Raw genomic sequence first — 24,951 nt, forward strand, 5'->3', positions numbered from 1 at the left:
TCCTCCTCCCTAATCTGGAGAACATTGTACTCTTTCTCTTGCAATGCATGCAATTGAACAGCAAAAGAATAACCTCATGGGCAGGTTTTTCTGGAAAGGTTTCTCAAATAAAAGCACCTTGTGTCCTCCCTCATCCTTTGTAGATGCAGCTCCATCCAGGGCTTACCAGCTCCTCTGCAATCAAAGGACAGCCAGGGCTGAATTCCAGGATTAAGTCTCTCCTAGGACAGTTCTGTGGGTATCACACTTTGTCCTCACTTCCCAGCAGGCAAACTTTCTTCTCTTTCTCTTTCTACTCCTCCCCATCCTTCCCTCAAGGGCAGACAAACCATTGAACTGCTTCTTTTTCTCAGGCAGGGCATCATTTAGGAGAAACAGCCCATTTTCTACATACTGCTAGTTCCTTATGGGAGACTGTCTGGACATGTTGGGCAAAAGTTAATCTGATAGAAATTAATTCTGCTGGCTCAAGGTGATTAAAAAAAGTGTTTATGGTCACCCTGCATTGGCAGAATGAATACCAGAGCAGAGCTTTGCCAGCAGCACAAAGCCCCCATAGGAGTGTGGAATCAGCATAAACCCTGTGCTGCAGGCTTTGGCTGACTGGCCCACTCATCACGTCCAGATGTCACTCCCTGGTGATGATCAAGCACATACTGAGGAGTGGCTGCTCTACAGAGTCTTGCAACAACAAACATGACGCTGGGTGCTCCAGGGTCCCAGCAGGTTTGGCAGTGCCATCCACCACTGCACCTCTGCACAGGGACTTCAAGAGGGGGAGGCATGATTCCAGCTTGTCAGATGTTTTCTGGCCTGCCAGGCAGAAAACCCTTCCTCACCCCAGGCTGTGGCACGGTCTTTCAGCCAACTGTGCCCCTTCAGGCAGATACATCCCCTTCACATGGGATCCTGAGGACACCAGCCCACACCAACTCCTGGCTGTCCCCAAGGGTGTACTTCAATCTGATGTGTCCCTGCAATACCAGTCTTCAACAGAAACACCAGTTTGCAACCAAGAAACCTCTCTTTATGCCTCGGTCCATCTTGCTTTTCCTAAGGAACACAGTCCAGCACTGGTCTCTCACCTTGCTCTGCTAGGAAAGCCAAGGCAAGGCAAGGCAAGCCAAGGCAAGCTAAGCCAAGCCAAGCCAAGCCATGCCAACCCAGCTGGTTGAAGGATTGGTTTCTGAGCATCCCCAAGAAGCTGCCTGGCAGCAGCTGCCCTGTAACTGCTCCCACCAACCTTGGTAGGACAAGCCTGGGCTTTCCAAAAAGAGCCACCTTAGGATGGAACAGGAGAAATTAGGGGGCCTTACAGGCTCAGAGCCAGCACAGTGCTGCCTCTGAGGATGCTGTTCAATGTGGCCAATCCCTGTAGCTGATAAGGAATAAATTGCTGCATAAAGTCATTCTGCAGTCAGGTAGAGCCTCGGGAGAATGACTGTCACCCGAGAGCTGTTGAGTCCTCATAGTTAGTTGCTTGGTGTTACAAATACCCCCTAGGTTATAAAAGCTTTCAAGGAAAACGTGTTCCCCCATAAGCCCTATTGCTAGGGCTGAGGCTGAGGTATAAAGTATGTGGTCCTGCTGGGCAACCCACCATCTGCTCTTTGAGCTGAAACAAAAGCTTTTTCCACTGCAAATGCCTTCCTATGGAAAAATCAGGGGGTTGGTTAAATGAAATTATCCATCATGCCCACCTAATACAGAGTAAAACATAACCACTTGTTGAAAGAATACCTTATATGCTCCTAAACTTAAAAAAAAAAAAAAATCGACACACTCTAGATTTCAATATGCAGGCCAACTCAGTGTTTTCCATACAAAATGTTTTTAAAATAGTGTTTCTTTTAGAGGCACCCTCCACCTTCCTATTTCCTCATTAAATAGTCAGGATCATACCACTGTTTTGCTGTTAACAGTAAAATAAAGAAGTTATATGGGGAGTTCAGAAACAATTTTTTCCCTGCTCATACATTCATGATAAATTACATTTGGAAGAAATGGGAAGATATATGATTGTGGAATTTATTTTTTAACTGAAAGGAAATAGAGATAATTGCTTTCTTCTGATCTTGACATAAGTCTTTTTCCCTGGAGACTGCAGGAAGAATTTCCTGTATTTTCCCATTAGCGATGCCCTGCTCTGCTTGATGCCTTTCTATGGTGCTCTGTTCTCAGGGATCACATTTGCCCATATGCCAAGGCCCTGCCCTTCTGCCTTCCAGTTTCCTCACTAACTTCACAGATCTGTAGGAATTAAGTGGCATAATTGAGAAGGAAGGTAATAGGCCTGAGTCTTGTAAAGTTTTCTTTTAGCAGGTTGAACAGCCTTCATGCTAAAGAGATAATGTGAAATGTTTCTCTTAAATTCAGAGGTTGAAGAACATCACTCCCTCAGTGCTCCCCATCCATCTCTTTTTAGCCCTCATCCCTCTCCCTGCCAACTGAGTCCTGCCCTAAGGATAGTAATAACTTTACTATGAGTTCAGGAATAACTATTCCTTTTGTTATCTGTGCCATTTCCAGACTCTCAGATGATTTCTAACTTTTACCAAGCCTGGAAGCTCTTAAATTACAGAAAAAACTTATATGAAAAGTGCAGTGCTCCGTTCTAAACAAAGCCCAAACACATTTTCCTCATTTATTTACAAAAGCACAGTGATAACATTGAAGCTACTGCCACAGTATAACTTTACAATGAAAAGCCATTATGTGCAGTACCCCACTGTGTTTTTTGGGAATGGGAGGTATGAACATCCCTCACACGAACATAAAATGTGAATAATGATGATACTTGCAGGTATGTGCTCTAAGAAGAAAAACATGGGTCCAAAAGCACTGCACATAACTTTTATCCCTGCGAGTTATTAAACGCAGATGGCTACCAGGAAAGCTGGGTTTCGCAATAGCAATCATATAGGATCCTTCAGACTATTTGGCTAGTAATTTAAGTTAGGAAAGCTATTTGCAGAATGTGACCTCTGGAATGTAGTTCTTCCAGGAAGATGTAACATATTATCAAGGAGTGAATTCCAGGACTGAGTTATTTCTGGTAACAATTGAACTATGACAAAAATATTTACAACTAACTTATAAAATAAAAACATTCAAATATTTGACAAGGAGTTTATTTACAATGAAAAGTTTCTGCAGATCTCATTAGTTTCTACTTAGGAGAGAAATAAAAGGACAGGGGCTTTGGAAATGATCCTGTGTGCTCATTTACAAGATACATACCATTCCCATTAATTTTAAACAACGGGGCCACAAACAGCAAAGACTAACGAGACACGCAAGCCACAAACTGCTGCAAGTGCCCTGCTCATAGCTCAGCTCTTCACAAAAGTTCTCCATTTCTTCACAGCTGGTCTCCATATGAACCAAGAGCTCAGTCCCAATGAGGACTTTTACCCTTGCCCAAATAAACCCAAAGCAAAGGTAACTCAGAGCAATGGTGCTGCAGCTCTTTGCACAGACCTGTGCAAGCACAAGGCACTAAAAACACGAGGGAAGATCTTAAATACTTCCTGTGTAAAACTGCCCAACAACTAAAAAGATTTTGCTCTCACCACCAGATATTGTAAACTTTGCTGAAAATGAGGACAGAAGATTGGAAAGGATATTCCAACCCTGTGCCATACAATTCCTTTCCATCTGCACATTCAATGGAGGTTTGTTTTTTATTCCACCAACACTCCCTCCTCTCATGGGTAGAGGTCTCCTTTCAGGGCTGACATGGAAAGCATTTGAGGTTCATTTATTCTCACATCAGAGTTCTTCTTCAGCCTGAACAGCTTTCTCTTTTTTTTGGGGCATATTTGCTGAATATAAACAGCAACTGTATCTCCTTGAAGCTTTTGTTTTGCAAAGCTAAACAAACCAATAGGTATTTTAATACCTTTTCCTAACAAAAAAACAACCCCTAATCATCTGCTTAAGGAACCTAATGACCTCTCTTGGCATCTGTCCCAGTATGAATTGATTTTGCTTGAAAGTAGGTGACTAAATTTCTAGATAACATCTTCTTGGTACTTTACAAAATATCACTGCTATTTCTATGCCCTGCCTGGCAATTTAATTCCTTTTCCTTCAGGGCAGGTCGTGTTAGTGACCCTGGATGGTCTTGTGATCAGTTAGAGCACAACTGGCACCCTTGCATCTTTCCTTCCCCTCTCTACACAAACCAAGCATGGTGACTGCACAAGCCACATACAGGCTGACCCAGCAGTTCCTTCCTCTAAAGCTCCTCTTGCCCCCTACACCAGCCTTGGCCCAGAAATGCAGATTTGAATGGATGAATGGTATTTCACCCAAAAAAAATCTTTGCCTCCGAATACCTCCCACTTGTTAACAGCCCACAGACCTTAACTGGGTCCCACATTACACCTTCCTCATTTTGCCTTCCCTATACACTAATACCTGACACTTCTCTCCAAAAAGGCCTCCCAACCACCCTGCTCACCCCTGTCTTGTCACAACACTGCACACTCGTCAGCCTCTGCACTGCTCAGTCACCCATGGAGTCAGGTTTTATGCTGCCTCAGGGCCACCCTTGGCTGGTTTTCCTGGCACCCACAAAAAGAACAAGTGCTTCACTCCCAGATAGTCTCTATTGCTCTGTCCTCTTCCTACCACATTAAAAATTACTGGAACAATGCACAAACTCTTGCTCAAGCAATGCCAGTTACGTACTTCATTATTTCAGGGAGAACATTTTGCAATAGCTAAAGATAGTCCTTGGGCTTTATGTTATTTACTAAAGTGCCTGTTGAGCAGTCTAACCTTAGCACAGATAAACAAAGTATCCCAGAGAAGTTTTAGCACAATAATCTACGTGTCCTTAGAGAAAGTCATGCCTCAGAAACTTTCAGTTAGAAAGCAATAGGAAAATGGAATTTGAAGTGCGGCTGACTATACATTATTAAGCTGATCATTTCACAGTCCTTATTTCTATTATTTCTTTTGACTGCAAGCATCCCAAAGGTGGGAGGTGCATTAGGACCCTGGGGGCAGCTGAATTGAATCTATCAGGCCCATTGCAATGGCTGAGTTTGTGCTGTACCTTCCCTTCCCAGTGGTCCCAGAGCTGTCTCATTTGAGAGACACGGGGCCCACCCAGGCTGTTGTGCACTGTTGGCCCTGCTTCCTGCAAACTTCTCCTGCACCCTGCACTGAGGTGCAGCAGAAAGGGTTCAGCTTACCCATTTATAACCCAGCTTTGTGTCATGCAACACTGCTACTTAGACCACGCTCAGAAGCCACCTCTTGGGTATGCATTTTCAGTTTTGTAAAGCACACCTGGAAGCCACAGTTGTCTTTCCTCTCAGAGCCACTGCTTTATTCAGCATCCAAACCAACAGAATTTGGGAATACTCTGTTTCCACTGGGTGAAAAACATATCAAGTGCTTTGTGCTACAGCCTTCCTGGCAAGACACAAAAGTCTCTAAGTCATACCCATTTTCAGATTGCGATGTCAAAACAGATGTAGGACCAGATTTGCTGTAAAAGGCTTCTTCTGGCCCATGAATGGTCCAGAAAACCTCTAATGCCCTGAGCACAGTTTGGAACAATTATACCCTCACTCATAAGCCCAATGAGATTTATCATTTCACATAATTTTGACACAAGCCCACTTTAAACTCAGTGGATTGTTTTACTTTTTGGTACCTGCCAATGCTTCAAGACAGCTTCATTCCCTCAGCAAAGGCATTAACCCAGTGTGGCAAAATGATATGGAGACAGTTTGTACCTGGTTTCAATATCTCTACATTTGGGATATTTTAACACAGATTGTTGTTCCAGTGAAATGTGAAAAGGTTTTTTGGACTGCTTAGCAGAGTCAGAACTAAATCCCCACAACACAGATCTATTTGAAATGCAAGTTTTTCAGGAAATCCAAAAGAAGCTGTTCCCAGGACCTCACTGATACATACCTCACAGACACCCACAAGGTATAATTCCTATTTTTTAGAACCAAGTCTCACTAGTTCCTTTTTCTTTATTGCTATCATTTTTCAAGGTTTGTACTGAGGATCACTTCCAATGTGTCCATCCATCTAATGTAGTGGCCAGGGGAAGAGGAAGTAGTTTGTAATGATGTTGAAAAAAACACAAGGCAACAGTCAGTCCTGACACAAAGAAGCTCTGCAGTTGATACTGCCAGGGAGAAGAAGAGAAAAAGGGTATTAAAAAGATGCCAAAATTTCTTATCAGAGACCACACTCCATAGCAGAGCTGGGAAAAAAGCCTCAAGCCTTTTAGCCTTCAGTCCACTGCCTTAACCTTCTACACCAGTTTTATGAACACTTATCTTACACTGGGGTGGCACATCCATCTCTTCCTGAGTATTTATTCTGCTTGCAAGCTTCATCACAGGTCAATTTACATCAAGGCATAGGAAAATTGGGAAAAAAACTGCAAATTAGCCACAACCAGGGGTTTGGTCTATTAAGCTTAATTAGCTAAGCAGTGCTCCAGGAGCAGCTGAGGGACTGCAGACCCTGTGTCAGAGGGCTGGACAGGACTGCCTGCCATGACAGCCACATTCCAGAGGCAGTGAAAATGGGAAAGGGGCAATTACAGAAGTCCCCAAGCCTGCTGTGTCATTTTGTGCAATATCTGTTTCGTGTCATGTCTCATGCAACAACTGTGCTACGTAAAAGCAATTTGTGTAAAACTCCCTTTTCCTGAGGAACTGGAGTGCAGATACAGAGACAGCTCTGGAGGCTGAAGCTCAGACAGAACCTGATGAGTCTAAACATTACAAGACACTAATTACCTCAAAGGGACCCATAAACATACAGATTCGTGGGGCTGTGGAAAGATGATTTGGCCACAGATTTATCTAGGAAAAAAGAAAAAGTTGGCTGCTGGGCTTTGGGGAAAATTATTACAGATACTGTTTAGGAAAATAAATGGGTCTGTTGGACCAGTGTTGAATAGGAAAAGGATTTCTTTTAAATGAAGAACACCTCTGGAAATTTTGGCCAGGCAGCACTGTAGGCAGTAAGAGAATAAAAGAATTAACAGACAGCAAATAATTTACCAGTAAAGCCACTGGTGTTTATACCATGAGTCCTTCTGTGAGGAAGAGGCTCTGTGAGCCAAAAACACAGCAGTAGTGCACTTTGAAACAAGCTGAAGCTGCCTGAAAGGAAGAGTCTGTTTTCTTTTGGTGTTTGAGCAACACCTTGCTGGTGGTTTTCACCAACTCTGTGGCCATCAGGAAGGATTGCCAAATCTCTTTTTTAGGTCAAGTAAGCTTGGAATTTATTATGCAACCAAAAATTTTAGAGAATAATGAGTTTCATACGTGGAAGAACAAACTGACTTCCATGTCCATTTAAAATAACAAGACACACAGCTGGCACCAATCTGGACACACAGCATCAGTTTGTCCAGCTTTGGAAAATGAGAAGCTGGGAGTGAAGGCTTTGACTTGAAAGAGATGGGAAAACCTAAGTCATTATATTTTTGTGCTCAACAAATTGCAGCAAAAGCATCTGGTTATTCCTCTTCATCTAAAGTCAACCTTTAATCTCTGAAGGAAGGAAGGTCCTCAGACATGTTTCCTTACATTTACTGCAAGATTTCTATTATTTGACTGTTCCAGGAGCATCTATCCATATCCCAGCTGGAATTTGCTATTTGAAATAACATCTCAGAGTTTACAAGCCTATGATGAGACTTCTGAGGATCAGGCAAATGCTCCATCTCTCCACTGACACAGACAACAGCAATCTGCTCAGTGCAGCAGAATTTAATATTAAAAGTGTTATAAGCACCTATAAAAACATAAATTATTTTCAACAGTAAGAGGCATCTTTTATCAATATGCCACAGTATGCTCTGAGGACTGTGCAGGTTAAGAAAATAAAACTTTTACCTCATCAGAATAACAAATCCAGCCTGTTCAGGCCTGATGTTGGATTAATCCAGCCTAACTAGTTGGATTTCCTATGCCTGAGGACCTTTTCTGCCTTCTGCCTGCCCTCTTAATTCAGAGGTAACAGATACAGCCCAAATACATGGTTGCAGCTCCTGCCTTTGCTAAGGAAGGTTCATTTCTGCGGGAAGCAGATTTCCAAACATGGCCCACAGTGGCAGAGGTGTCTGTAGGCTCTGGGTCACCGTCTAAACAAGGAAAAGGTTGAAAAGGAGGAGGAGTCCTTGTTGCTGCAGCTTGGTGTCTGCCCTGCTTCGGCTGCAGCAGTCCAGCACAGATTGGGTCACAAGCCAGGAGCTCAGCCAGCAGGCTTTGTGGCCAGGTTGAATTTGTCACCAGTCATTTTGGGACACAAGGTCATACTCACAAAAGCAGGAGCTGGTACCTTAGCCAGGCTGCTGCACCTGCAGAGGTAATAACCTCCGGGCCAGGGCAAGGCAGGCAGTATGTTTTTGTGGACCTGAATCTAAAGCCTTGATATTGACACCTCAAAATGCATTAGCAGCCATGGAGCTAGGAACTGCAGCCAGCTTGGATCATGAAGCAGAAAGGAAATACACTCTTAGGAAGGAGACAGCATGATGACCATCTGCCGGACATTAGTGCCTTTCTCCTGAGTTAATTAGATTTTCCCCTGCCTTGATCTGACTTTTCAGAGCTGCAAGGCTCTTTTTTAGCACTGTAGCAAGACTAGAAAAATCCTCAGGAACTGGGACTGCCAAATAAATCATGGTGACAAAATGAAATCATTACCCATCATAGCTCCACAAATTTGGTGACAACAAGACAGTCACAGATGACCACTAGACTCTCCCTGTGGACTCTCTGATTCAAGGAGCACTCCTCCCGAATATCTGACAAATATCTGCAGCTTGCAAAAACAAGGCCTGCCGAGTACAGGGGAAACCGGAAGAAAAACATCTCATCATTGTGGTTTCTCTCTTACACCAAATGTTAAAAAAAAAGAGGGGGGAGGGAGTAAAAATGTACTCCTGCAGCCAAGCCTTCCGTATGGAGCCAATGGGCAGATGCGGTTTCCTTGGACTACACTGACCTACCAAGGACTGGAGAAACCAGATGAGAAGGGTTGGGGAGGGAATCAGGAACAGAGCCCCTTGCAAGGTAAGTGCTGCCCAGCAAAACCTCTCTGTTTTGATTGCTGGTGCTCTGGAGAAAAGCTGCTGTCCAGTAGCTGAGCCTGAGCCTGCAAGCCTATAAATAATCTGGTCTCTCTCCATTTAGATGTGCAGCCACCTTCTTGAGTTTCTTAACAACATAGATTCAAAGTCCATGCTTGTAAAAGGCCAAATTAATTGCTGTTTTACCCTCAAGGGCTTTTTTTGTTGAAATATTTTTTTCTGTGTGACAACTGACCATCTCAGTTTAACTCCTCTGACTGTTTGGGTCCTGGTAAGCTGTTTAATGAAGATGCATTTCATGAGTAATCAGGGAAGCCCTGCCTCATTTCCAAAGGCAAATCAGGAAGTTGGCTTGTAGCAGTGAATTTATTTGCCACTCCTGTTTGAAAAGGGGTCAAAACCCATGTACCTGGTGTTTGCCAAGAGGAAATACATTGTAAACTCTGCTGGACAAAGACCATCTTTATTCCAAGCTATATGTTACCAAACAGATCATTATCTCTTAATTGTATCACTGATTATATTTATCAGATAGGAAACTTTTGGTTTTCTTTTTAGCATTGAGTTTACAGTAAAGTACACTTCAGTCTGTCCTGGAAGCATCAGGCTATACTGATAGCTCTCTAAGCAGAAGTTTAATATGTGACACAGTTAAAATATAATTAAAATAGAGTTTTAAAGACAAAATATATCACTCTTTGCAAGTGCAGATTTCACCCTAGGTCTGCCTCAGTCATTCCAAGGCTTTCTAGCCTACAGATTTTCATGTGGCTGAATTTATATTACAACTTCTTTTTTTCTGTATTTAGGCAATTTGTAGTGATGGAGGAACATAATGTAATTGCTGTACTTTTTAGTCTGTGGTGGTGGGTGAGCTGTTTTCTAATGCTAGTGGAATTTGATTTCTGAAATAAAATACATTTTGGTAAGAAAGCATCTGTGAACATTATTTGAATAACGACTACAAAGCTGTGTCAGCAGTACCTGCCCCTCTTTCACTTTTTGCAGCTGTTCACAACTGCTCTGTGACTGTACAGAGAACGAGTATGAATACTCAGGAAATATTACGTGGACCTGCCACAGGCAGCCCAGCCTCTTTCCATATCACAATTCAGGGCATGGCAGGATATGACAAAAGGTTAATGAGGATATGACTTGAGCCACATTTTGTACTGAAAGCAGCAAATGCATTGTTTTGCCCTCTTTCAGACCATTTGAAGGAATTATTTCCTGGGCTAAAAAAATACTCTAGGAAAAATGCTTGCAGAGTAAATTTTGCTAAGGAATTTGCAAGTATGGGGAATTTGTACTGAACTGCATAGTTCTGCCAAAAAGACAAGGCAAGGCTGGAGACACCTGTGCAGCAGCCTGACCTCACTAAAAGCAACCCTCATCAATGTCCTTGTAAGGTGGTATCCACTAGCTGCACATCCAACAGAGGGACCTCTATCGATGCAGGGAGCCCCCAGTGTGGGAGGGATGTGCTGTGACTCCATGATTCAGAATGCTGAACAATTGATTTATTAAAACTATACTACATTACACTAATATTCTATTATACCTATACTCAAGAGATACTATACAATACTATACTATGCTATGCTATGCTATGCTATGCTATGCTATACTATGCTATGCTATACTATACTATACTATATTATACAAAAGATACTGAAGAAAAACCAATGACTGTCTGAGACAGTCAGGACATAGCTTGGACTCAATTGGTTAAGGAATTAAAACAACCTCCAGTAGAGTCTAATTGACAAATAACTTTGGGTAAATAATTTCTATAATGCATTCCCCAGGTGCTAAACAACAGGAGCAGTGAATAGAGATAATAATTGTTGTCTCTTCTTTTCTGAGGTTCTCACTGCCTTCCCCAGGAAAAATCTTTGGGAAGCTGTGCCTGATGCTCTCTGTGAAGAGAGCTGTGGCCACAGATCTCCCTAAGCCAGGAAATCCATCTCAGTGCTGAGCCTTCCTGCTTCACAGGATCAGCTAAAATGAGTTAATCTTTGCTGGTAAAAGTGGGGTATGAGCAGTAGACAAAGCTTAACCAGGGATGGGCATTGAAGTGTTGTGCTGAGGTTAAGTGCATGGAACATGACATTTTTTTGCCTGCTTCTCAGGAAAATAAAAGTGAGCTGATAACAGCAACTTGTGTTTCAGTAGACAAGCCACACTGTCTCTTGGGATGAGCTGTGACTCTTCCACTGGAAGAGCCAGGGAACCCACTGTGGCTGATAGATACAGCCTGCGACTGGAGAGCAGTAATAAATGAACATGTAGGGACCAAGCTTTGAAGACGGGTGAGTCAAAACACCTCAGAGCAGGAGCATTCATAATTCAGGTCTGTGACAGAGGATGTGAGAGAAGTGGCAACAGGGAAGGAGGAATCTGGTTTTTCAAGTGGGAAGGGGGATGAGGAAAGGAGAAGCAGTTTGGGGAAGGTACGGCATTCTCCGTCATCCTCTGAACCGTCCACATGAATTCCTTCTGCCAGTCATCCCACCTACTCTTCTCCCAGAAGTGAATTTTTCTCCTTACCACTACACCACACATTTTAATCTGCATGGTTTGCCACAGAGAGCACAAACTTGATGGAGCTGTTACACAAAAATGTAGATTCCTGTTAGCAATCCCCTACTACGTATTCAGCCTGACCTCCTACATGCAAACTTAGGACTGTCCTCTGTTCCTGGAGTTTGCCCTCAGTAATCAAAGTGGGCTAATTGATAATGATAGTTAAGATGATTTTATAGTTACTCTGAATAACTTCAGTGGTAGGTAATGGCTTGGTTTTTGCAAACAAAATACTTCTCATTAGCATACTCTCACTTAATTTTGCTCTTTCAAAGCAAAGTATTCTCTAAGTGCCCAACCATACAAGCTTGGTGGAAGGCATTTTATCAGAAGTAGTGTATTTTAAAGAAATATTGGCATTTTAAAGAAATCTCAAAGTTGTGCTTCTAAGAATAAAATGGGAAGCTATTGTTCTTGCCACTCAGTGGGAAAATGTTTTGAATGAATCACACGCTAACCAAAGAGTATGTCATGAATATAAAACACTTAAAACACTCCTAAGAGTATCAGGGGAACAGCCTGAAAAGCAGAGACTCTTTTCTGCCTGTGAATGATACAACAAATAGTGAAGCATATGCCATTACTTGGTTTGGAGCATGTGAGGGGCTGTGCCCAGACCCTCAGACATTCTGTCCAAGATCACATCAGTAATTCTTCTCAGGAAGCAGTAAAAAAGAGATCTAAGCAGATTCACAGAGGTTTTAGGCAGATCAGCATTTTACAGAACAACAGTTAGTGGTCCTCAATTAATCTTCACAATCCCTCTGATTTAAAACTCAGTGGTTGTGTTTACATGGCATGACAAAAAAGCTGGAAGGGCAATATGCCCCATAATTGGTGCACCCTGTATTCTTTTTGGAGAGACTCTGAATACATTGCCTACACGTCTTCCTTTGGGTAAGGAACAAACAGGGATCAAACCCATCTACATATTTGTGACCTTCTTTCTGCCTAATTACTGATCAAGGTCTTCCTGTCCTGTGCCTGAGCAGCACTGGGCTCCCTGCCCAAAATGGGTATTCCAGCTGTGCCTGTTGCTGCATCATGGGTTCCCTGCCCAGGTGAAGAAACTGAACTAGGTGGTGTCTAAGGTTCCTTCCAACCCAAACCATTCCATGATTCCGTGATCTTCTACTTATCTTTCAGAAAAAGTGTAATCTTTGTTTCTGGACCTTACCTGTTTTTGTGGAAATGACTGAAATGTCCATGCATTCAACATGAACAGGAAAAGCTCTAAAGGATTCTGTGGCCTTTAGGGATGCTTAAACCAGGGCAGGTCTAAGTTCTGTGACATTTTTCTCTAAGGTAGCTTGTCAATCTGTGGCTTCCTTCTACAGGTTGTCTGATCCTAGAGAGTGGCCAAAAGGCTCTGCTAGAGGGAATACCAGGGACTGAAACATCTGAGGAGAGGTTTATTGTTCACGTGTTCATGGAAAGAAGGGAAAATGGCTCTTACTTTGCACATCATCTGAAGTGCAAGAAAAGACCTCTTCTCTCCAGGGTTCAAAGACTGAGGGATGCTGCCTTGGCTCGCTGGGCACCAGTGTGTCCTTTCCTCACAAGCTCCAGATGATGTGCTGAGGCAGGCAGTCATGATGGCCTGCTGCAGGGACTTGCTTATAGGGGGTAGATGACTCTGAATCACCCTCATCCCTATCCCCTTTCTTTGCCCCAAGCTGCTGGGAAACAAATCTGCTTTTACCAAACATCACCTCCCTCCAAACAATAGCTTATTTCTCTCTGAATGGATGAACTCCTGTCTGCCAATACAGCATCTCTAAATGCCTCAGGCAGGACACCTCAGCAGGACTTTGCTTTGCATTACTCTTGTATTGCTTTCTAAAAATAGGACATCCTTGTGTGACAATAGCACTGATTGTTTCTACTCCAAAGTAGTACAGAAAATGTTCTTTTTCTAAGATGTAACCAAGGAGCTTCAGAAATTTTGATTTTCAGAGGGGTTTTCTCCTTCCTCTACAGCTAACAGTTGGACATTGATAGACAGAAGTAGCAACTTATGCTGTTTCTGCATTAATTAAACAGCAAATTAAAAGTGGTACAGAGGTAAAACTTCTGTCATGCCCTGCCCAGACCCCCCAAAAAACATTCCTCTTAACATAGAATATCTTGATCTGAGGTGAGGGAAGAGGAGGAGGTTTTTACAATAATTTAAGCCCCCATGCAGGTACACAGCTCACTTTTCAGCCCAGACAGGGACATGACCCACTTCAATGGAGATGAGAAAAGAGCTCTGCCTTTCGTGAGACAGATATTCCTCAATTTAGTTTATGGCCACAGATGACATAGCTGTCTAGAGGCACTGGTGAGGAGAAGAGCCAGTGTGGGGGTGGAGAGCTGCAGCTCTGCCCCTCCATTTGATGTGGTCTCTTTTAAAGGTCACCCACTGGGACCTGACATCAATCAAACTATTTTAGTAAAAATGAAGATTTATATAACACATTTGTGCTATAGGTCTTGGTTCTTCTTTCTTAAATTACTTAAAGCAATATAATAACTTTCACAGGCACATCATAGGAGACTGCCAACATTTCAAACATTTCCTTGATGTAGAATGATCACAATTGAAAGGAATGTGAATTTTATCCAGCCGTCAGTAAGGTTTTGTTTTCCTTAATCCCTGAGACTAAATCATTGGATAGTTTTCAGCCTCCAAACTAAATCTTAATTGAGACTAGCTGTCATTTAGGCAACTGCAGGACTCTTATAACAAAAGCACCTGGGTACATTTGAAGAGAGACTGGGGCAGTCCCTGGGATGGGGGACTCTCAGCACTTCTCATTAGTGTGAGTTGGTTGTGCAAGAGCTCTCTAGTACATAGGAAAAAACCAATCAAACTTTCTTGTCAGTAATAAAGTCCCTTCATTTGAAGTGCTCTTCTACTCAAACCTGTGAGAGGTGCAAGCCAGCCAGAGTTCCCACAGACTGGAAATAAAGCTGGTGGTTTGTGTCCCAGGGGAATACTATTTAGCTTCGTGCTGCACACACACAAGTGATTTTTTTTTCCTCCAACACAAGAGTTCAGTTTATCGCTCGAACTGTACAAAGCCAACACCTTCCATCCCCCAACATAAGTCACTAGCAGCAGGGTTCTATCTAGGCCTCTTCAGAGGTGTTGAAGATAACAAGTGGTTCAGCTGTGACACTGAAACTAGTAGACAAGATTCTCACACAGAGGGGAAAATTACAGATTTTTCAGTGCCATAACTGCAATAACTTGGAATACCCCCAAGCACTCTGGCAGGCAAAGGCAATATTTTTCCACAAAGTAAGTTAGGTCCCTTTTCATCAGGAGCAGAGGGCAGTTTCTGTACCCTTTGCCAGGATCATCCACATGATAGACGGAGATGAAAGGAGATGGGAATGGGAACACCAGGTACAGCCCTCTGTTCACCTCCCCAGCAGCAACAAATGCAGGGAAAAACCAACCGCCCCAGCACCAGCACCAATGCAGGGAAAAAGTCCTGTCAGAGGTGGGAGTGAGGGAGGAAGAAGAGAACAGTGTGTTTGCCATGTCCCAAAGTTTTCCCTCCCACCCTCCACCCCCCTGCCAATCTCCATGGCACCCCTCAGGCAACACAAGGAATGGTCTGGAGGCTTTGTTTGATTTGGAGGAAAACCTAGAAGTACTCTCAGTTCTCTGTGACTTGTCTGGGGAAGAACCATTTAAGTTGTAATGCCAAGGCTTAGCTTTAATGAGGATTTTAGCCCCAAGCCTTACTTAAAGATTAATAATTTAGATGGGCTGCTCAGGTTGTGCCAGCGCCAGTGAAAACAGACAGGCTCTTTTTCACCCTGAAAACAAGTAGGGAAGAGGTGAAATCCAGGAAACCCTGCAGGGACCCATTTCTCCCCTTCTAGAAGGATTGTGGATTCCTAGCTTGGGACTGCATATCTTACATTCTGGCAATTAAAATTAGGTCAGAGGTGTCAGAGTTTCTGCACCATGGCTTCTTTCTGTTAAACAGAGAGTGAAACTCATTCCTGCTTCACAAGGGAGTCACAGGGGTGAATTCAATGTTGCGCACACCAATGTTGTGCTGAGCACCAGCCTGAGCCCCTCAGCACTTCATGGCTTTCATTCCAAACAGCACCAGCAACTCCTAGAAACAGTATTAAATGTTCTTTTTATGTGAGCTGGTGAAAGTTCACACATCAGTCTCATACTTTTATTTCACGTCAGGATTCAGCTAAATAATGAATCCCAGTGAGCATTTTGCTTTAGAAAAGGATTCCAAATAAATACCAACAGGCTTTTGATATTTTTGAAGCTATACTGAATGCATGGCCTAATGATAATGAATGGGTGACTGCTGCTTCTTATCACAGCTCTCGGCCATAGAAAAGTTTGCCAAAACCCTACTAATGGAATATTACAGATTGGGGAGCAACTGGCTGCAGGAAGGGAGCACTGGCAGGGAATGAGTTACGTGTGTGCTGGCAGCAGGGACAGCTGGCAGAGCCCTGGGCTGCACTGGCAGGAGCATGGCCAGCAGATGTGGTGAGGTGGATTTTCCCCTTTGCTCTGTGCTCATTGGAGCATATCTAGGCACGGTGTCCAGTTTCATCCATCCCATTCCCCTGTGCCAATACAGGAAAGGCTCTGATAGCCTTGGGTGAATTCAGTGTAGGCCTTCCACCACAATGGCCATGGCTGGAGCACCCAGCATAGAACAGAGGCCAAGGGACCAGGAATCATTCTGCCTGGAGAAGCAGTGGCTTTGGGGTGATCTATCAGTGGCCATACAGTACCTACGAGAAGGTTACCATGAAGACCAAGACATGCACTTCAGAGGCACATGATGGGAGAATGAGAGACAAAAGCTCTACTTCAAAACAGGGGAATTTCTGACTTGATGTGGGGAAAGCAACTTTCCCCAAGGACAGCCAAAGCATCAGCAGGTTGCCCAGAGACACCACAACATCTTTGTCCTTGGAGGTTTTCAAGATCAGCTGGACAAAGCCCTGAGTGATCTGGGACCTACTGTGAGCAGGAGGTTGGGCTAGATGAGCTCAAAAGTTCCTTTTCCCACCTGAACTTTTCTGACATTCTTGTACTGTAAACTGTTATTTGTCATGAAAGAAACAGCATCAATCATCACTGAGTATCTTTTGACACATGGGGCAGATAAGCTACAATGACCTGTGGGCCTTCTCTCCGAGAGCACTGTATCCCCTTAGTTAAGGAACTTCTGAGGCAAGAACTCCCAAAATTAGTTTCATCATAACTACATGAGCGGTCATGACTAAATGCTGATCTGCCAAGACCTGGTCTGGAGCCAGGTGAAGTAACTGGAAAGTTTGAGGGTGCACATCAGCTGATGTAGATGTCCAAATTTGAACTCATTATTGGCAACTCAATTACACTCCGTGAAAAGACGCACTTAGGCAGAAAACTAAAATAGGTCAGAGTGATTAATGCCAAAACACATTTGCTCTGCCCTGCTACAAAGGCAGCCTGACTACTCCAGCCATAGCTATGTGTAGTGCACACCTGTGCAGTCAGATTAGGAGGTTCCTGCCCCTACTGACTTCAGCAGGGGGATAAGGTGATGGATAATGCTTGAAGTCTATTGAGGTCAGCACAGTCAGACTCTGAACAAAAATGCAGAAAGTCCATGCAGAAATGTATTTCTGGTGTGTCTTATTTGTTGAGAATATATTTTCCTCCTTCACTATCATGGGTGGTACTGTCTCAAGGATGATAACAAGAGACTGGGTGAAATTTTACCACAGAAAACATGAGGAAGGCCAAGGAGAAAAATACCTGACTACTAGCCTATCTTACAAGTTATGACTGTGCTGGGGGATCTGATAACTTTTCCCTGAAGCCTAGATACATTGTGCCAAGCTTCTTCCCAAGTCCAGGACAAAGGCAATATGGGCCTGCTCTCATAGCCCTAGCAGAGGAAAAGGCTGGTGCCACCTTCCATGTTATCAGGGGGGATGTTTCCAGCAGATACAGTTGAGCTGCCCAGGCTGAGAAGGGTTTTGGGAAGCATGAAGAAGCTGGGGTTAACTCTGTAGTTTCACAGTCTGTTTCTGTTGGCAGAGGCAGGAGGCCACGGAGTGAAGCCAATCAAGGCTCCAGGGTTAAAAATAACAGCGTGGGAGGAGAGGGCTGCTGGAGGGTGAGGATGGAGAGAAGGGCAGTGGCCAGCTCTGCTTCCAGACAGGCAAGGGCCTGGCACGTGGCACAGGATGAAGGGTGGGACTGCTGCTCCTGGCAGCCATCAGCTCATGCTGGCTGGGACCTCCTGGAGTGGAAGCCCTGGCAGCGGAGGAGCTGAGCTTGGGTGAGAGAAGGTGAAGGAGGGTCTGACTGCTGCCCCAAAACACCCCCAGTGGGGAAACAGAGCAGAAAAGAGTGAATGACAGCAGCTGAAAGACAGCGTCATTCCCACGCACTGGAAATATGTTTATCCTGGTCAGTAATATGTTTAGGTTGGAAATTAGAATAAGGTTTCATTTCCTCTTCATTTCACTTATTTTCTTCAGTCTTCATCATTTTTGCCTCCACAAATAAAACAATGTCCAAACCAGAATCCCTCCAGCATCCACCCTCCATTAATAAATGCCTGAAAAATTACTTCTCTGTCTGAACCCTGGTGATGGGCAGAGCTACAGTACTACAAGAATATAAATGACAATCAGGTCTCAGAGAAGCAATAGCTTGCATTAGGCAAAATGAAATTAAGAAAACAACAGAAAAACTCCCAAGTACAGAGGTCTGAAGAAATGTCATGTGCCCAGACCTTATTTGTTTCTTCTTAGCAAATATGCCAGCCTACAAGTGGGAACTTCCCCCATCCCCCACATTTTTCTGTGTTGTTTGGTTTTCAGCTCACACTGCCCATGTTTCCATTTTATTTCATTTCCATTTTATTTTGCATTCCTCCTACATTTACTAAGCCACCTCCAGGTACTCACCACCTGTCTACCTACACAGTGGAGCCCAGGACACAAAGTGTTAAAAATGGGACACAGATGATCATGAGGGACAGCATGAGCCCTGAAGGTCTTGCAGGCAGATCCAACACACTTGCCTAGGTACTTTGGAAATCCTTTGATAAAGATGTGTCAAAGGCCCTGAGTATTCAGGCCTCACCTCTAGCTTTCTCCCTGCATATTTTACTCCTCTCCTGCAGAGCCCTGACACTTGCTCTCTAAGTAGCTGGCAGCAGGCACACAAGAAACTGCGGCTTGTGCTGCCTCAGCTGCCTCAGAAAAACCCACGCTGAATGAGCTGCACATCTAGAAACAGCCCCCACCCAAAGGAAAGTGTTACAATTACCATCACTATCGCAATTACCACAATTAACATCTCATCTCAACTCCCAAACACGTAACAGAAAATTCACATCCATTTCAGACCCTCTTTTCCCACTTTTGGAAAGTAGCTTTGCAATTCTTGTGTAATTACTCAGGAAAAAAAAGGAAAGTAATAAAGCAAATTATCTTGTCCTTGAGTCATGCCACTTGCAGGCTTAGTGCTGCGAGCTGAATTTCCCAAGTGACCTCACTGAGACAGCTCTGTGGAAATTTGACACAGTGTTTGGGAATGCCAAGCCAAGCAAGCAAACAGTTTATCAAAACAGGCTTTTCTAAATCTGTCCCATGAAGCGGAACAAGCACATGGGTAACACCATCTCTATGGAAAGTGGGACCCCAGTCCTTAAACCAACTCCATACTTTGGCTCTATCATAGCTGTGAAAATAAATATGTGTTAAAAATCACCCCATCTAAAACCTGTTGAAAGGGAAGGCCCCAATATGGACACAATTGTATTAATGTCACAAGTCCTTTTTCTGATGGTAACATTTACTCCAGTTGGGAAATTATTCTGGGCTACAAATGGATGTAAAGTAAAGATTCTTTCAGCCTTCCAAGAAGTCAGAGGACATCAAAAAAATGAGATGTGTTACTCACTGCCTGTGCAAAAAGCCTTGCTCTGCAGTGTTTGTTTCAGAAAGAAGAGGAAGGCCTTACGGACAGAATCAAGAGGCTTTTTCAGTGTATTTGTTCAGCAGGCACTCATTCCTGGCCCATGGCATGTTAAGCAGGATTGTTCAGGTATCAAACACTCACACAGAGGATGTGGATACACATACATTTTACCACATCAGTGCAGCTCACACATGCCAGAGGTTGCCCATGCTGACCTCTGAGGTGGTGGAGCAGATTGCTCAAGAGTGAGACTGTTATCTCTACGCTGAGTAATGACTCTGTGCCTCTTTCAACTCCTGTCTCCCCCTCAGAGAGGTCAGTGAGCCCCTGCCTCTCACTCCTACTGAACTCCCACCACCTCACACTCTCCAGAGAGCAGTCACTTCATGCAAACCAGAGGTGCTCCTGCTCCCCTATTATTTTCAGTCTCCTAAGTCAGCAAGGAATGCCTTTGCAGTGTGCCTGCTACCTAACCCAGAATGCCCTCTCTTACATCCAAGAGCAGCCAATATCTAACATTCCCATCCCTATTGCACCCATGGAGGAAAACTGGTGATGGTCAATCTTGATTCACGTATGTATAAGCCAGTACTTTCAATCACTGACAGGTTCCTGCTGTCCCAAAACTAGGATTCAGGACCCACAGTTGACTGAGAAGCTCATCCTGATATAGACTTTCCTACGTACAGATGTGCAGTACATCTGTTACTGCTCAGCCTTTAATGTGTCTATGTACAGTTTGCCTAATATTTGAATCTACATTATTTATATACTGATGATATAACAAATTTGAGAAACAGTTGTGGCACAAAAATTCAGTGCCTCACAGGCCCACAAAAAAGCCATCGTTTTTATTACGAACTTTGTTCTTTTATTAAGAACTTTGTCCTTTCATATTCTTCCTGAAAGTCTGCCCACAGCCCAAAAACTACAGTGACAATCTTCACTTTTGTTTATTGCTTGCAATGTTCAGAAGTGAAACAAATCCAATAGTAACATCCTGGCTTCAGAACTAAATAACTGGTAGCCATGAGGTGAAAATTATTATTAGATCTGTATTTCATTTTTGTTTGTGTGTTGAACAGGCTTGTGATACTGAGCCAAAGTCCGGCTTTACTCTGCAGGGAATTTAATCACTAGAATAGCACAAAGCATATATAAGGACAGACCTTCCTCCCTAAGGCCCCCACAGTGCTACCACAGAACCACCCCAGTGAGCCTTTGCTGGGTGTCCTCACACATCTCAGCTCCTGAGCACAAGACACCCTTGCCCAAGGGACCAAGGAAAAGCTTTAAGCTATGGAGATGGGGGTGTATCCTGCCTGCTTTAACACACACCAGGAATGGCAAACTGAGCTTAACACAGAGTACTGGATGTGGGAGAAATCAGCCCTGTCTAGAGCATTTGAAACTCATGAATTCTCTTAGCCTGGCCTGCTTAAACTACAATGCCCACTGTGCTTTTACCACAAGCTCTTGTGCCTTTACCACAAGCTCTTCTTTGCCAGAATTTTATTTTTTTGAAAAGGATTCAGTGCTTACTTCATATAACAGGCAAACCCTACATCTTGAGTTAAGCAGTCAGTTGCTGGCACTGAAAGAAAAAGGCATTTTTAGTTGCCCTTTTTCTAACCTGTATTTGTCCACCTCCAGCACCTAACCACCTTGCTATGTCCAGAGATAATCTGCCATTATTAATTCTCTCCCTGCTTTCAGTTGTTAGTGGCAGAATATAAAATGTCATCTTTGACAAAATAAATTTATTTGATAATAAATTGATTTAGATTCTCTTGTCTCTCTTTAGACAGCACAGTTCAGCCTATGCTCATGCAGCTCAGGCAGTCTCTGTTCTCGGCCCATCTGTCAAAATCCTTTTAAACCCGTAAACATTTCAGAAACGGTCTCATTAATGCTGCACACATGGAAATGTCAGCTCCTTGACCTTTACTCAGCAATCTGCTCCCATCAGGGACAGTAACATTTGCTTTTGGGTACACTGTATCACACAGGGAGTGCGTGTTTAGCTGGCTATCCATTACAAACAAGCCTGAGTCACTGGTTTCCAAAACACAATCTCCCAGACAAATAGCACAGCTATAAACGCACATCTTTGGTCTGTTAGCACCTTGAATTTGGCTGAGAGTTCAAATACATATTTTTGGGGATGAGATCAGTTTACCAGACAATGCAGAAGATGCTAAAAAATAGGCATGTCCTTGACATTGTCATTTATTACTTCATTTCTGGTTGCATCACCATCATTGTCTTTGTCTAATGAAATAAGTCATGGGTTCTTAGGTAAGAACCCAAGCAACTGAGTACTCTAAACCTCAAAGAATGAGCCCCTTGGTAAATCCCTCAGGAACATCAATTCTGAACGCCTCCTCATTTACAATTACTTTAGAAAGCATGACTATTAGCTAGATTGAAATTAATTGGATGTCTTTATTTATTGTTATTGTCTAATATTATTAGAGCGTGGGTGTTTTGTTTTTTTTTTTTTTTACTCAGAGCATCACGTGGAACAAAATCATGTCTTACAGAAATTTCAATATGTGTATGTTTAAGTTGGTATCAAAAACTTTACCAATTAAACAGATGCCATCTTACCAAAATTACATTGCAATTAGTTCACAAGACAGTTTTACATTGATTAACATGAATTATATCACCTTTTCCTAATCCCTTCCTAACTTCCTTGTTCTGTATTGGCTTTCCTGTGATTTGCCCTAGAATTTATCAGATTGCTACCCACTTTTCAGCTATTTGAGCCATAACTCCCATTTTTTCCTTATTTTTGGCTTCAATGTCTTGACAACTGACTTCATTCTTTTCCAGTTCTTGGTGCTGAAACATGACAGAAGTACATATGAGTGCAGTAAATGAGAACATACTTTTTCTCAGGCTGCAGCAAAAAAACCTGATTTTTCTTGGTCATTCTGACTTCTTCTACATCATGTCTCCTCTGCTGGATTAGAAAGAAAAATTTTGCATATGTGCACAAACATGGTTGCTTAGGGGAAAAAAAAAAGGCAGAAAATCTTTTTAAATGTTAAACTCTCAAAAAACCCCAAAACTTAAAACCCTCAAAACTTTCACCTTTGCTCTTCTTTTGGTTAGGAGAAGAAACCTGTTGGAAGAGTTGCAGGTGGAATCTATCCCTTCTCACACCAACCTCTTTCTGAAGTGATGCAACTCCATCACTCCAAGCCACATCATTTGTTAAGCTTTGGGCAGCACCAAAGTCAAACACAGCCAAATCTGACAGATCCCTGCACCAGCACTGCAGTGCAGTGATGAAAGGATAAACCAGCAATGAGGGGATAACCCTCCTGCCTTCCTTCAGCACCACCTCCCCCTGAAAGGAGCAACAGGTTTAACTCAGGGCAAGGAAACAGGGCAGATACAATATGGAAAGGAAAAACCAACTCTCTAAGCATGTTAGCCCTTGATTCCTCTGATTCCTTTAGGATACCCTCTCTCCATGGCACACAACTGGAGCAAAGGCAGACACCAGAGGTGGGAGGAAGGAAGGGACAAATGGCCTTCAGGAGATGACCATTTCTGCTTGGCGCATCTCTGTGCGTGGCCATTACCATAGGTCTGCACAACTTGTGCTATTTAAAGAAGGGATAAAGCTGTGACAATTTGAAATTAGCTGTCTGTGTAAAATGATAGTGAGAAACAGAACAGAAACATCCCAGCCTGGACCCAGTAACATGGATTAGTAAAGACCAGTATCTCAAATTTCAGGCTGGAGTCCGCTGCTGTTTCTTGTTACATAAATGGAAACACAGGGCAATCTATCAATTCAGTGCTACCTCACACTCTAACTTGCTGCTAAATGCCTGCAACAGGAGCTCAGGTCACCTTCCAAATCCAGGTGGAAGGTTTTAAGAACTGAATTATTACTTACATACCACAGGAAAGTAACTGATACTCTGAAGTGTCTTTGACGAATGTATTTTGTCTAACATTTCATGTGCTCCAAAATTGAGTCCTATTTATCACCTCTGGCAAGAAATAGGATCACTTGTGTGGCAAGCTTTACTGATTAAGGTTGAAAACAATTTGTCCAATATTATTGCCACCTCTGTTGAAGAAGGAACAGCTGCTACCCCTTACAACAGCTTTAAAGGGCAAAGATGGATGGCTGGAATCTGCACAGGCATTCATGTGGGAAGCAGGAGGAAAGGAAAACACTGGCAAGACCCATGCTATAAGCACATCTGGGCTCAGAGAACAGGCATCCACTATTTAAGGAATGGCTCCCTGATGCTCAGCTTTGAAACTGGAACAAATATTTAGTGCTGGCTCTGAATTTTCCAGCTTTTGAGTTTAGAGCAACATGAAACAGCCTTTGCAGCATGGAGCCATTCCACACTAATTTGCTCATTGGGTTTGGCTTACAGGGCTACTCTGGGGATGGCCAGCCCTCAAGAGGTGATCCACTGTGCCTTGGCTGGCTCTGGAGTCAAGCCACCAAAGATCATTGGAGGTTTCCAAGGCCTCATCATCACCTCATTTAAGCACCATTTCCTTGCTGATGCCCATACTTGGAAAACTAGGCAAGAGTTAAGGACTTCTTGGAATTAAACAGTGGTGTGACACAAGATGATTAAGAGGATTTTGGGAGGGGGCCTTGCACAAAGTCTTGGACTCCACCTTTTTCTCTCTTTTCGTCAGCAATACACTTCCTCTCCCACAGCCTGCCATGGTGTTCTCCCTGTGCCAAGCACTCCCAGCAGGAAGGGCAGCAGCAGCTATCACAACAGCAGAGTGGTTCAAGGGCAGAGAAAGCCTCACTGACCTGAGGTGTTTGACATAAAGCACGTTTATCAAGGAGCAGCAGGCAGCTGACCTGCTGGAAGGCACATTTTTGGTCAGCCTTTTTTAATTCAGGAAAGGGTGAGGATCATTTGTCTGAGGTGTCAGTGGAAGATGGAGCAAGAATTATTACATAAAGCCTCTTTCAACCCAGCTCATGCTGTTTTCTCTAGGACTTCCCCAGCAGCTCTACTGCTGTGCTTGTGCCTTTGAGAGAATTCTCTGCAATTTCAGATTGGAAATTTTAAAATATCATTACAGGACAAATAAGTATTAATGCTGCCCTTGATGGCAGCAATGGATGGATTTGCTCAGACTCTGTTCATGGCAAGTCCTAGGCTGTGACCCTTCTCATTGGCTCTCAAAAGCAGCAGGGAGCAGGGGAGATAAAAAGGGAACAATAAAACTCTGAAGGAGGAAAACCCAGTGGAATAAAGCACCAAAGCAAAGAGACAGAGAAGAGAGTTCCTGAAATTAGGTCCTA

Source organism: Zonotrichia leucophrys, chromosome 2 (genome assembly GCF_028769735.1).
Source record: "Zonotrichia leucophrys gambelii isolate GWCS_2022_RI chromosome 2, RI_Zleu_2.0, whole genome shotgun sequence".
Classification (NCBI taxonomy): domain Eukaryota; kingdom Metazoa; phylum Chordata; class Aves; order Passeriformes; family Passerellidae; genus Zonotrichia; species Zonotrichia leucophrys.